Source organism: Ahaetulla prasina, chromosome 4 (assembly GCF_028640845.1).
Source record: "Ahaetulla prasina isolate Xishuangbanna chromosome 4, ASM2864084v1, whole genome shotgun sequence".
NCBI classification, from domain to species: domain Eukaryota; kingdom Metazoa; phylum Chordata; class Lepidosauria; order Squamata; family Colubridae; genus Ahaetulla; species Ahaetulla prasina.
In genome coordinates, this window is record NC_080542.1 from 35,913,483 (window position 1) to 35,925,878 (window position 12,396).

At 43.0% G+C, this 12,396-nt stretch overlaps 1 protein-coding gene across 1 annotated transcript in view; it reads left to right on the top strand.

The window, feature by feature from the left end:
- SPOP (speckle type BTB/POZ protein) overlaps window positions 1–12,396 on the top strand; it is a 103,774-nt gene that overhangs the window by 12,692 nt on the left and 78,686 nt on the right. The window contains exon 2 of the mRNA XM_058180270.1: window positions 10,543–10,649. The gene's annotated coding sequence lies outside the window, so the exon portion shown is untranslated. The remainder of the gene's footprint in view (window positions 1–10,542; window positions 10,650–12,396) is intronic.

A 12,396-nucleotide genomic window follows, 5' to 3' on the forward strand; every position in this document is an offset into this window, starting at 1 on the left:
TATCAGTCTCTGGAGGCTCTGGAGTCCGCACCTCATTCCCCAATAGCTGTAGCCTTACCTCAGCCTCATCACTATCCTAGCAACTCCGTTGCTAGTTCCGCAGGCTGCTGGCGGACCACAACAAGTTACAGGCTAATCTCATATATTCCATTCTTGGGAAAGTTTTTTGAGAAAATGGTGTCCTTGCAATTCCAGTTTTCTGAATCAACCTCAAACGTTGTTTCATCAAACATACGGTACTGAGACTACTTTGACCACCTCAATGGATGATCTATGCTAGAAATAGAAAGGGAAGTAAAACCCTGTTAGAACTATCTGGACGTCTTGGTGGGTTTTGATATAGTCAACTAGGATATCCTTCTAGACTGTCTGATTGGGCATTGAGAACCTTCTTTTGCAGTGGTTCTAGTCCAGTGCAAAAATTCTGTCCTCAGCAGTGATTTCTATTTAAAATTTGTTTGTATCCTGGCTTTTATTATTTTTACAACTATAATGTGATAAACATACCAACATACTTCATCCTCATTTTTCCCCACAGCAACAACCCTGTGAGGTGAGTTGGCCTGAGAAGAGAGTGACTAGCATAAAGTCACCGAGCCAGTTTTCTTGGCTAAGGTGGGACTTGGACTAATGGTCTCATGTTTCCTAGCCTGGTGCCTTAACCACTGGATCAAACTGGGTCTTCAATTAATTAATACCTACATAATTGTCCTACACATAAGATCATATCATATATCAAAATCTTTCATAAGATCCTAACTTTGTGCTGCTTGATATATACAAACTTTTGCTGACAAAATCTAATTCTAGTATAGCCTCCTTTCTAGCTCTATAGAAGCAATTACTTGATTGCCTAAGCTTCATAATGGCTGGATGAGAGAGAAGAAGCTGAGATTAAATCTGGACATGACAAAAGTGTTATTGTTAAGGATAAATCTACATTCTGAAAATAAATGATGCTTGTTTAAGATATATTCAGAGAGGGAAGGTGTGCGGTTTCAGGGTGCTTTTTGACTTGCCAGCTGTCACTGGATTTGGAACTGGTATTTTTGACAAGGAGTGCAATTCCAGAGTTATTGTTAATGTAGCAGAGCTGTGAAATTACTTAGTTATTTGGACCAACAAGAATGGCTCTTCTGAAGATGCTCCAGTTGGTAGAAGCATGATTTATAGATAAATTGGAAATTCTCCTGCTTGGGAGGAACGGCACATGGGTAGATTCCGCCTGTTAGCCAATAAGGACCAAGTCTGCAAAACTTAAAGCCGGCCTCTTCCTGCCTGGGCCCCAGTTGATCGACTCGGTCTGGCTTGGACAGACGTGTCTTCCCTGCCTTGATCTAGTTTTCTCCTTTCTCCTGAGAATTTGCCTTGCTGAAGCTTTTTGCCTCTATTCTGCAGCAAGAAAAAGTTTGGTCCTTTTATTCTTGCTGCTCTGCCAGCTGGTAAGAGCTTTGGGCAGCACTCATGAGCCAGCTCCGACGTGCTGGCCCAGGAACCCGGTTGCAAGGCCACAGGCATCAGGTTGAAGAAGCCGCAGTCACAGTCTTTGCTGAGCGGCTAGATTTTAGCATGAACAGCTGCTGGGCACCATTTTGAGTCACGTTTTTAGCCGGACGGCTAGCGACATTGATTGGGAGCTGCTGACTCATTTTGCCTCTACTGTTGCCCAGTATTGGGATCGGAGGATTCCTAGACATCGGATTCTGTGAGTAGTGGAGTTTTTACTCTGCGTTAGGAGTTCTGAGTTTATTTTTTCTGCTGCACCCCTCCCCCACGTGCTCCAGCATTCAAAATGGCGGCCACTCAGCCACCTCGTTCTTCCAGATCCAAAACTGCAGCTTCCTTGCTGGAGGATCCTAGGGAGGGCACTTCTGGGACTATCCCCCCCCCAAATCTCATCATTCTGCTGAAGCCACCAGGTTGGAGGAAAGAAGGCACAAGGCAACAGAATTTTTTTTTCAAAAGGCACATTCAGAGGCTAGTAAGCAAGCCTTGACTTCTATTGAAACTAGAATGTCTCCCAGAACAATTTCTACTACCCGTCCTCCTCCTCCTCCTGCTTCTCTACCTGTGGCTCAGGACATTACTGGGATATCCTTGTCACCTGATGTGCTTTCTGCTGGGGATATTTCCTCTTCTGCAAATGTAGCCCTTTTGTTTGCTCCTATGTCCAGGGAGGTTCCCTCACCAGCTGCTAAGGCTTTAATGGTTGAATCTTGTGACCCTGTGGTTCCTATTCCTCACAGCAGTTCTGCTGGTCCTGCAGCTGACCCTCTAGAAGCTCAGATTCCTGCAAATTTAGCTTCCATCATTTCACAGGCCATATGCCAAGGCATTGCCCAGGGCATTCAGTTGAGGCCTCCCTCCAGAGCTGCTTCTTCTGGTCCGCTCCAGTCAATCCTGAGGATCCCGTGAGGAGGGAGATTCTGCTGCCCCTCCAGAGCTTGCTTATTCTCCAGAATCAGCCAGCTAAGCCTCGATTTCTGAGGAGGGTGAAATTCCTCCAGATCCTGAATTTTCAGATGATGAAAGGCTTGAACCGGATCAACCACCCTTTATTGGCCTCTTCAGACCCCAGATGTTTAGATCTCTCCTTTACAAGACTCAAACCTCTACAGGGCTGGGTATGCCTATTTCGTCCTCTGCTTCTACTCCGGCTGGAGCTGATCCTACCACTTCTCTCTCTGCTGAACACTCTGTGCAGGCTGAACTGATTCCTGCTCCCAAACTTTTTACTGGTCCTCTGCCCAACGGGCTTGACAAACGTTTATATTACCTTGCTCCAGATTTATCTGATCTTTTACAGGTCCCTTCAGTAGATTCTCCTGTGGTGGCTCTTTCTACATCTGCTAATCTCACTGGACCTCCTGAGGAGTCTTTATGCCCGGAAAACAGGCGTGCAGAACTTAATCTCATTAAGGGACATCAGGCTGCGGCCTGGTCTATGAAAGCAGCTTTGGCTGCATCCTTTTTTAAAGAGGCCTCTCTTTTGTGGCTACAGCAATTGCAAGAATGTATTCCTGCTTCTGACTCTAGGGCTCACCAGGATATTAACAAAATCAAAGCTGCCATTGAATTTTTGGCTGATGTGACTCTTAATGCTTCCAGGTTTTCTTCCAAGTCCATAGGTTCAACTATCACTTCCAGGAGGCTGCTCTGGCTTCGCCAGTGGCAAATTGATGTCAGGAACAAGTGGCGCCTTGCTGCTTCCCCATATCTTGGCAACAAACTGTTCAGAGCTTCGCTGGATCCTATCCTGATCGAGACCAGAGATGGACGTAAGGTCGGAATCTCGACAGAGTTCCTTTCGGAGCTCAGAAAGCAGTTTCCAGCTCCACCGGCCTCAACCCTCCTTCCAGTCCAGAGGGAACCTGTTCCAGGACAGTCAGGTCAGACATGGATATAGGTACCAACCCAGGAAGTCATTCAGAGGCAGGAGGGGTAGTTTTTCCGCAGATCTAAATAGTCCCTTTCCAGATTCCTTTGTTGGTGGTAGGCTCTCTTGGTTCACCAGTGAATGGGAATCCACCTCTACGGGGTCAGGAAAATGGTCACGCTTGGTCTTTCCCTAGAGTTTAGGGCTCCTCCCCCAAGGGTTTTTCTTCCATGTCCCAGGACAGAGACAGATGGGATGGCATCCACCATTAATCATCTTTTGGATATTGGGACCATTCAACGGGTCCCTCCTGATCAGCACAGGAAGGGATTCTATTCTCGGGTGTTTTAGGTTCAGAAATCCTCGGGAGGATGGAGGGCTATTCTTGACCTTAAGTCCTTGAACCGGTATATTGTTTATCGCCGGTTCAAGATGCACTCCCTCCAAACCATCTTAGAATGCATCCGGAAGGGGGATTTCCTTTCCTCTGTCGACCTAATAGATGCTTATCAGCATGTTCCAATTCAGCCTCATCATCGTAAATTTCTCCGTTTTTTCTATGCTGGCACACATTACCAGTATTCTGCCCTACCATTTGGCCTTTCATCAGCTCCTCAGGTTTTCACCAAGCTGATGGATGCCCTCATTGGGCATATTCGCTCGCTGCCCATTCACATCCTTTTTTATTTGGATGACAGCCTTATTCTTTCTCACTCTCCTGAGTTGGCAGTCCCATGAGTTTTTGATTAATTGGTGCAATAGCCATCTCACTCCCTCTACACAGCTCCTACATTTGGGGGCCGTGATTAATATGTTTCTTCTGAGGTCTTCATTTCCCCTGAGCGTCAGTCTAGCCTAGTGGAGTTAGCTGGCCATTGTCGGACAGAAAAGTCTTCTTCCATCTTGTGACTGTCCAAGTTGCTGGGAAAGATGGTTTTCACCTTTGGTATCATCCCTTGGTCTTGCCTGCACAGCAGGGAGCTTCAGTGGTTCTTCCTCTCATTCCAACGGTCTCATAGAGACACTTCATCGACCATTCTTCCCTTGCTTTCAGCGGTACTCGACTCCCCGGTTTGGTGGACGGGCCCAACTATCTCCACGGGCTGCAAGTTTTGAGAACCCCTACAGCTGACTCTCACCACCGATGCAAGTTTGTCCGGATGGGGAGCTCACCTCGGGTTTCACCTGGCTCAGATCCAGTGGTCTCCACTGTACAGACAATAGAATATCAACTGGCTGGAACTTGGAGCCATTCACCTGGCTCTTCTGCAATTCCAGGAGCTGGTTCAGGGCCGGGACATCCTCGTCCTGACGGACAACATGTCAGCGAAGGCCCACGTGAACAGACAAGGGGGTACTCACTCCAGGGCCCTAATGGAGGAGTCTCTGCAATTGGGTCTGTCAGCAGAGGTCCACTTAGCCTCTCTGCGAGAGGCCCACATCTCAGGGTCGGCCAACGTTTGAGCAGATTACCTCAGCAGATCTCAAGTGGATCAAGCGGAATAGAGTCTCCATCCCTCTCTCTTCAGGGAGGTCACCAGTCGTTTCAGCCTCCCGGCAGTAGATCAGTTCACTTCTCAGACCAACCATCAGGTCGCCTGTTTCTTCACCAGGTTCCCGTCTCTGGGGGAGGAAGCAGTCGACGCCCTTCGGAGTCCTTGGCCTCCAAATCTTCTTCTCTACGCCTTTTCTCCCCTACCGCTTATTTCCAGGGTTGTCCGGAAGCTTCTGGAGGAGAGAGCAGAGCTCATACTCATCGCTCCCCACTGGCCCAGGAGGGCCTGGTTCGCGGACCTGGTGGCCCTATTGGTGGCCCCTCCCTGGAGGATTCCCAACTCCAGGATTTATCTCCTGCAGGGGATGCTTGTTCATCCGGAACCACAGCCTTTCCAGCTGACCATTTGGAGGCTGAGCGGCACATTCTAACTTCAGCTCAGGTTTCTCCTAGGGTCATCAGGACTCCAGGCCGCTCACTGTCCCTTGACCAATCGTATCTACCAGGCCACTTGGCACACATTTTCTTCTTGGTGCAGCCGTCATTCACTTTCTCCCACTTCCGTTTCAGTTTTGCAGGTATTGGACTTTTTGCAGGATGGGCTGGATTCCGGCTTGGCCCCCAACACCCTCCGGCATCAGGTGGCTGCTATTTCTTCGGTCCTGGACTATGGATCTTCTTCCCTCGCCCAGGAACCTCTGACACGTAATTTTATGAAGGGTGCTTCGAATCTCTGCTCTCCTGTGGTTCACCAGTACCCTACCTGGGACCTCAACAAAGTTTTGACCGCCCTTATTAAGGCTCCCTTTGAACCTCTGAGGGAAGTGTCCCTTCGCTGCCTGTCTCTCAAGATCGCGTTCTTAATTGCAGTTACCTCAGCTCACCGCATCTTGGAAATGGCTGCCCTGTCCATTTGTAAGGACCTCTGCATTTTTCATCACGACAGAGTGGTCCTTCATATGGATCCCACCTTCATCCCGAAGGTAAATTCTTACTAAGGCTCCCTTTGAACCTCTGAGGGAAGTGTCCCTTCGCTGCCTGTCTCTCAAGATCGCGTTCTTAGTTGCAGTTACCTCAACTCGCTGCATCTTGGAAATGGCTGCCCTGTCCATTTGTAAGGACCTCTGCATTTTTCATCACGACAGAGTGGTCCTTCATATGGATCCCACCTTCATCCTGAAGGTAAATTCCTTTTTTCATAGGGCACAACAGCTGGTGTTGCCCAATTTTTGCCCCTCTCCGTCTCATCGCCTCAAGCAGCTTTGGCACACTCTGGAAGTTCGTTGGGCACTCAAGATCTACATCTCGCGAACATCTTCATTCCGCAGAACTGAAGTCCTTTTTGTAGCTTTTCAACCTGGCTCCTTGGGCGCCAAGGTTTCGGCTTCCTCGTTGGGTCACTGGATTCAGGCGGCCATCGTCACGGCCTATGAGGCTCATGCCTTACCTGTCCCTCAACGGATCACCGCTCATTCGACAAGAAGTGCGGCCACTTCGGCTGCATGGGCGACACAGGTTTCCTTGGAGGAGGTTTGTAAGGCTGCCACCTGGTCCTCCCCGATGCCTTTCATTCAGCATTACCGTTTGGATTCCTTCGCTTCAGCTGATGCCTCCTTCGGCAGATGGGAGTTGCAAAGCGTTCATCAAGAGCGGGACCAGACAGCCTCCCTTTCCCTCCCATCGGACACAAGCTTTGGTATGTCCCATGTGTGACTGCCATTCCTCCCAAACAGGAGAATGGGCGTTGGATTTACCTGATATGCCCTTTCTCTGTAAAGGAAGAAATGGCAGTCAGCCCCACCCTGGACGTCGGGGAGGGTGGCCTCTAATTGTTTCTCATTTCAGATACAACACGTCAGTCTGCATCAAGCTCTTGCCGATCAACTGGAGCCAGGCAGGAAGAGGTGGGTTTTAAGTTTTGCAGACTTGGTCCTTATTGGCTAACAGGTAGAGTCTACCCATGTGAGACTGCCATTCCTTCCTTTACAGAGAAAGGACGTATCAGGTAAGTACAACGCCCATTCTCCTTTGTGGCTTCTCAGCCTATGGATTGCTCTTGCTAAGAAGTTGTGCTTGGTTCCCATTCTCCAGTATGTAGGAAAATGGCGAATACACATTTATTTTTATTTATTTTATTTATTTATCAGACACAACAGTATATATAAGTATAAGCATCAAATAACCATACGAATTGGATACAATCAAAGGGAACATTAGGACAGGAATGGTAGGCACGCTGGTGCTCTTATGCATGCCCCCATATTTCTCTCCAAGCTTTTAACTGTTAATTCTTTGTATTTTAATCACGTTCTTTTTTAAAATAGTTTTTATTAAACATTTTCCAACTTTAAAAAGCATGTACAAAAGAAAAGAGAAAAAAAACAAAAAAAACCCCAATCACATTCATTTTATTATGCTTTATATTATGACAGAGACTAAAAGCTTATGGATTTCATACAGGTACATTGTTTCCCATATTAATCTATTAATAAAAAGTAAAATCTTGGACATGATTTCTTATACCTCATAAGTTTAGTTGTGGACCCAGCAGAAGCATGAGAATTTTCTGAAATCCAAGAATCATTTATCTTACATAGAAGCTAACAATTACTTTTCTAAGTGAGGAGCTTCCTATTGGATAACTAATTTGCATTGCTAAACCAATAGTGCACTAATCAACCTTTTTTTAAATCCTCAAGCAAGCAAAAAAGTAATTTTATAGGTGGTTCCTTTTGACAGTTGAATAGGGAATGAAAACTGAAATCCTATGACTGCCTTTGCTAAATAACCTCTGTGTCAGGTCCCATAATTTCCTATTGGGACACTGCCATTCTGGTGGGAGGGGGGAGGCTTGAGTGGATTCTTTGCATGGGGTTTCATTTGCTTTGCTTTGCTGAACCTTGTGGGAAATAGGGAGGAGGGAAGGAATGTGCCTCGGGTCATGTTAGGGAGAGAGAGAGAGAAGAATGTGCTTTGAACCATCTGCTTTATCTCACCACCAAAAGCGAAACTGAAGCGCCTGGGAACTGACAGTTATCATCTTCTCTACCCGAGGGTCTCAATAAGTTGACTTCGTATATAATATACAAATGGATGAAGACTATTGCTTGACATAGTGTAAGCCGCCCTGAGTCTTCGGAGAAGGGCGGGATATAAATGCAAATAAAAAAAAAAGTCATCTTTGCATCTTGAGATTGACTCAATATTGAACTGGACATTAGGAGGGGCTTTGCTTGTACTGGTTTAACCTAACTCTTTGAGCAGGAAAGTTCAGATACTGCATCTCCTTTGCTATCACTGTCTTTCAATAAAAGTTCCTTTTGAAATGATAATTGTTTCAAGAGTTCTGCTTTCCTGGGAAGACTGGTGAGGCAGGACCTACACTCTGTTACTCTTTGTTATCCTAGACATGCTTATTAACCTTGTCCCTTGGAATGCTGGTATTGTAACTCAGAAGGTTGAGTGGTACCTGCCAGGATTCAGTGATTGCTTAGTGCAAGAACTAGGGACGCGGTGGCTAAGATGCTGAACTTGTTGATCAAAAGTTCGGCAGTTCAGTGGTTTGAATCCCTAATTTCCTGTAAGGTGCAGAAGGTATCAGGGGGTGAGCTCCTGTTACTTGTCACAGCTTCTGCCAACCCAGCAGTTCTAAAGCACGTAAAAAATGCAAGTAGAAAAATAGGGACCACCTTTGGTGGGAAGGTAACAGCGTTCTGTGCGCCTTTGAACAGTGCTGGCTCCTTGGCTTTGAAACGGAGATAAGCACCACCCCATAGAGCCGGGAACAATTAGCACATATGTGCAAGGGGAATCTTTACCTTTACCTTTAGTGCAAGAAGTTCTTGGAACAGCCCATATTCATCAGAAATTCCTGGTGAAGAAAACTGCAGGTAATTCTCAATTTATGATGGATTGCTTAGTGGCACCTTGAAGTTACACCGGACATCCTCCTCCCCATGTATTTATAATCTAGTTCTGATGGCCGCCTCTCGTAGTCACATGACCACATTTTGGGTGCTCAGTTACCAGTTTTCATTTGTAGTTTGAAGTTCCCTTGATCATTATGCAATTTACTGTGTTTTCACTGAAAACCATCAGTTACTTCTAGTTTCTGTCAAAAACACTGCATAGTGAGCAATAGGTTTGCTTTATGACTGCAGCATTTGTTTAACAACTGCTATAAAAAGGAAATAAAAATGGGCCCAATCAAGGGCAGGTGCCATTATGGTCATAAATGGAGGGCTATTGGTAAATAATCTATATTACATTAATCTATAATCCAAAGACAGTATGTAGGATTTGGTGGTAGTAGTGGGGAAATTGGTGCAAATGCTACAAATAATAATTGCAGCTATTGAGAAATTTGTTCTGTAGAATTTAATATTGCATGATTTAAGACTACAGCCTGTGACTCCAGAAATTCGAAACCCAAATACTGCAGATATTTTAACTTAAGAATCTACAAATAAAATATATTTTCTGCTGGTCCTGATTCTAGAAATTTCAGGCATGCATATACTTATTGAGTCTGCTGTACATACCTGCATTATTATTTTAGTTGCATACTTATATGAAGTTAACATAGTATAGTAGCCATTGATAGAGCTAACCATCTTTATGTTAAGTGGAATCTTGACACGTTCTAACTTTGGCTGTCTGAGTTAATTTGAGAGCATGTATCTATTTCATTGTCAGATTGGCACATTGATTATGAAGTTGGAATGCTTTTGTCTAAATAATATTTGCCTCTTATGTTGGCTTGGTTTGTGTTCTAATATGAATATTTTAAAATATTCTGATTTCTGACAATGGCATCTTAAAATGACACACATATATATGCTACATATAATACATCTGAATTTTAATAAAATGTCTGATTGGTATAGAATATTAATTGCTACCTTTCTAAGATAATGGTGTTGTCTTGCCTGTTGATATTGATGTGGAAGGGTTGCTGTATTTCATTGTATTGATAGAATATGTACGAGATTAAAAGAATACCTTTTGTAAAGAAAGGAATTTCCCCTTGTTTTCTCCTGCTGTAAATTAAGATATTTGGTGGCATATTTAATTACAGTAATAATTGACTCGAATTCTTAAAATCTAAAAAAGCAATTCTTCATAGTTGTGCATGTATTTTGAAATGTTTTACTTCTTTAGATGTTGACTCACTGCTTTTGCCTTGTCTCTGTTCAGTTTGATTCTTTCTATTTTGGAGCTAAATGTCTCCCAGGAAGGCTATATTATTTGAGCATCATCAAGTTTTCTTCAATTCAGAATAGTCCAAAGCAGTGCTGCTAAACTTTTATGTTTGCTATTTTCATAGGGAACTTCCAGGATATTGCCTCAGTGCCATTTTAGCACCCACCTATATGCACTTTATCTTACTCTAATATACAGTAGCCCAGTAGCAATTAATAAAGCTCTGACAATTTTTTTTAAAAAAATAACTGTTTTTCTTTCTTATTCATTAAGTAACTGTTCCTCTGCCCCCAGCTTTTTTAGAGCTTGTTTTTCAAAATCTTTGTCCTATTTTTCTCTGTATACATTAAATTATATGCAGGTTTTTTTCATTTTTTTATTGGTTGCGTAGTATGTAGCAATTAGTTTGCAATTTTCCCACTTTTTTCTATTTTTAAAATCTCTTTAACACCTTTCTCTTTTGTTAAAGGTTTGATATTACAGGTGACATAGCTGTCTGCGGCGTGGGTGTCTCCCTGATCCATTTCCATTTCTGTCTGCTAATATTCTATGGACCCAGCTGACCAGGTGCAGAAGGTATCAAGGCTTTCTTATTTTTCTTTTGCTTCAGATCTTACAGATATAGATACAAAATACAAACCTTACACTGCAGTGACTCAAATTACAATTGTCATCTAAAATATGGCAGCATTTTCACCCTGTACTCTTCCACAATATACTAAAAACTTCCATGTTCTAAGACATGTGCAAAATTATAGTTGTGCAGAACAAGATACAGTATCCTAAAGTTACTGCATAATACATGTTGAAAAGAAATGTTTTTTAAATAAAATTTACATTGGAGGACTTTGCCTTGTGTTCAAATGTTCTAGGCAACATATTGTAGCTTGAACTTTGGCAAACCTCCATAGGAGAAGAACATGATGCTGCCAACTGTTAAATTTTCCCTCCATTCTCTTGTTATTGAAATTTGAAATATAGCTAAATTTACTGATAGAAGTTTAACATTGCAAGGTCATGTAAGAAAGAAGGTAGTGATTTTCTGTGTTCTGATATGATTTCATGCTATACCAGGACCTTTTTTTGTGTGTAATTGGTGCTACATATCCGTTTATTGGATATGTATGTCAAAAATCAGAAAGAATAAGAAAGCAAAATTTCAGACTAACAAATGTTATTGAAAGACATAAGCTTTTGTAAACTGTAGCTTATTTCTTCAGATACGTGTCTTCATGTGTATGTGTGCTTGCATGCATATTTATGGATTATAAATTCAACTACACTTCTGTATTTAAGTAAGGCCCTGAGTAGAGATGTATAAAATTGCATTGATAATTCCATGAAGGCACACTTTTCTTGTCAATTTTTCTGGACCAGGTGATATTTTCCAACATGGTTGAAAGCATTACAGCCATATGCTTCTTTTTAGATGACTAGAATATATTGTATCAATAACTTATTTCAGTATTGAAGTTGGTGCTGGAAATTTGTGAAGTAAAAGAGTGTATTCCTTACCCTCACTAAGCTCCAAAACACTTATTTTATGTTGTTTTATAGATCTTGCAAGTGGTTTTTAGATTAAGGTAAATACTTGCATATTGAATTCTGTACATCTAATATTTGATACAAATGTGGAGAATTGCATAGTTGTTGCTATGGCCATGGTGGGGAAAAGGTTCTCTTTTTCTTATCTTATATCTAGCCCTCTGAATAATAAATTCTGTGGATATTCTGTAATAGAAAACATGTTTCTGCATGCAGAAGGAGTACATACAGTACACAATTCAGGATTTTACCATTATAATTTATAGTATATTATTTAGTTTGAATCTGTAATCCAAAAATTGTGTTATGTTTTGGATATATTAAAAATATGCTGAACATACACATGCTATTCTATCAAAGTAGGACAGTCTCGCAGTCCTTGCAAGTACATTTTCATGCATTAGTATTTTCTTAAGACAAACTCATGAGAAAATACCTATTGTTCTCTGGTGCGCTGCTTAGAGAGTCCAAGCAGTGGGTTTAATCTCATCTGATTGGCCAGAGACTGAGTTAACATTTGCATAAACATGCCTCCTTCCTCTTTGGAGCTCCAGTTTGTTAACTCAGTCAACCAAGAGAGACTTATTTCTTTTCAGCTCCACTGCTTGGACTTTCTAACTGCCTTATTCAGAGAATTTTAGATCTATACCTGATTTTCTGTATTTCTGAGGAGACTACAGCTTCAGAGCGCTTCTTCCACCCTTGCGCTGCTCAGCTGAGCCACGGGACCCTGAGTGGCATTTTTTTACAGACACCAGCCTGCACAGAGCTTGGATTG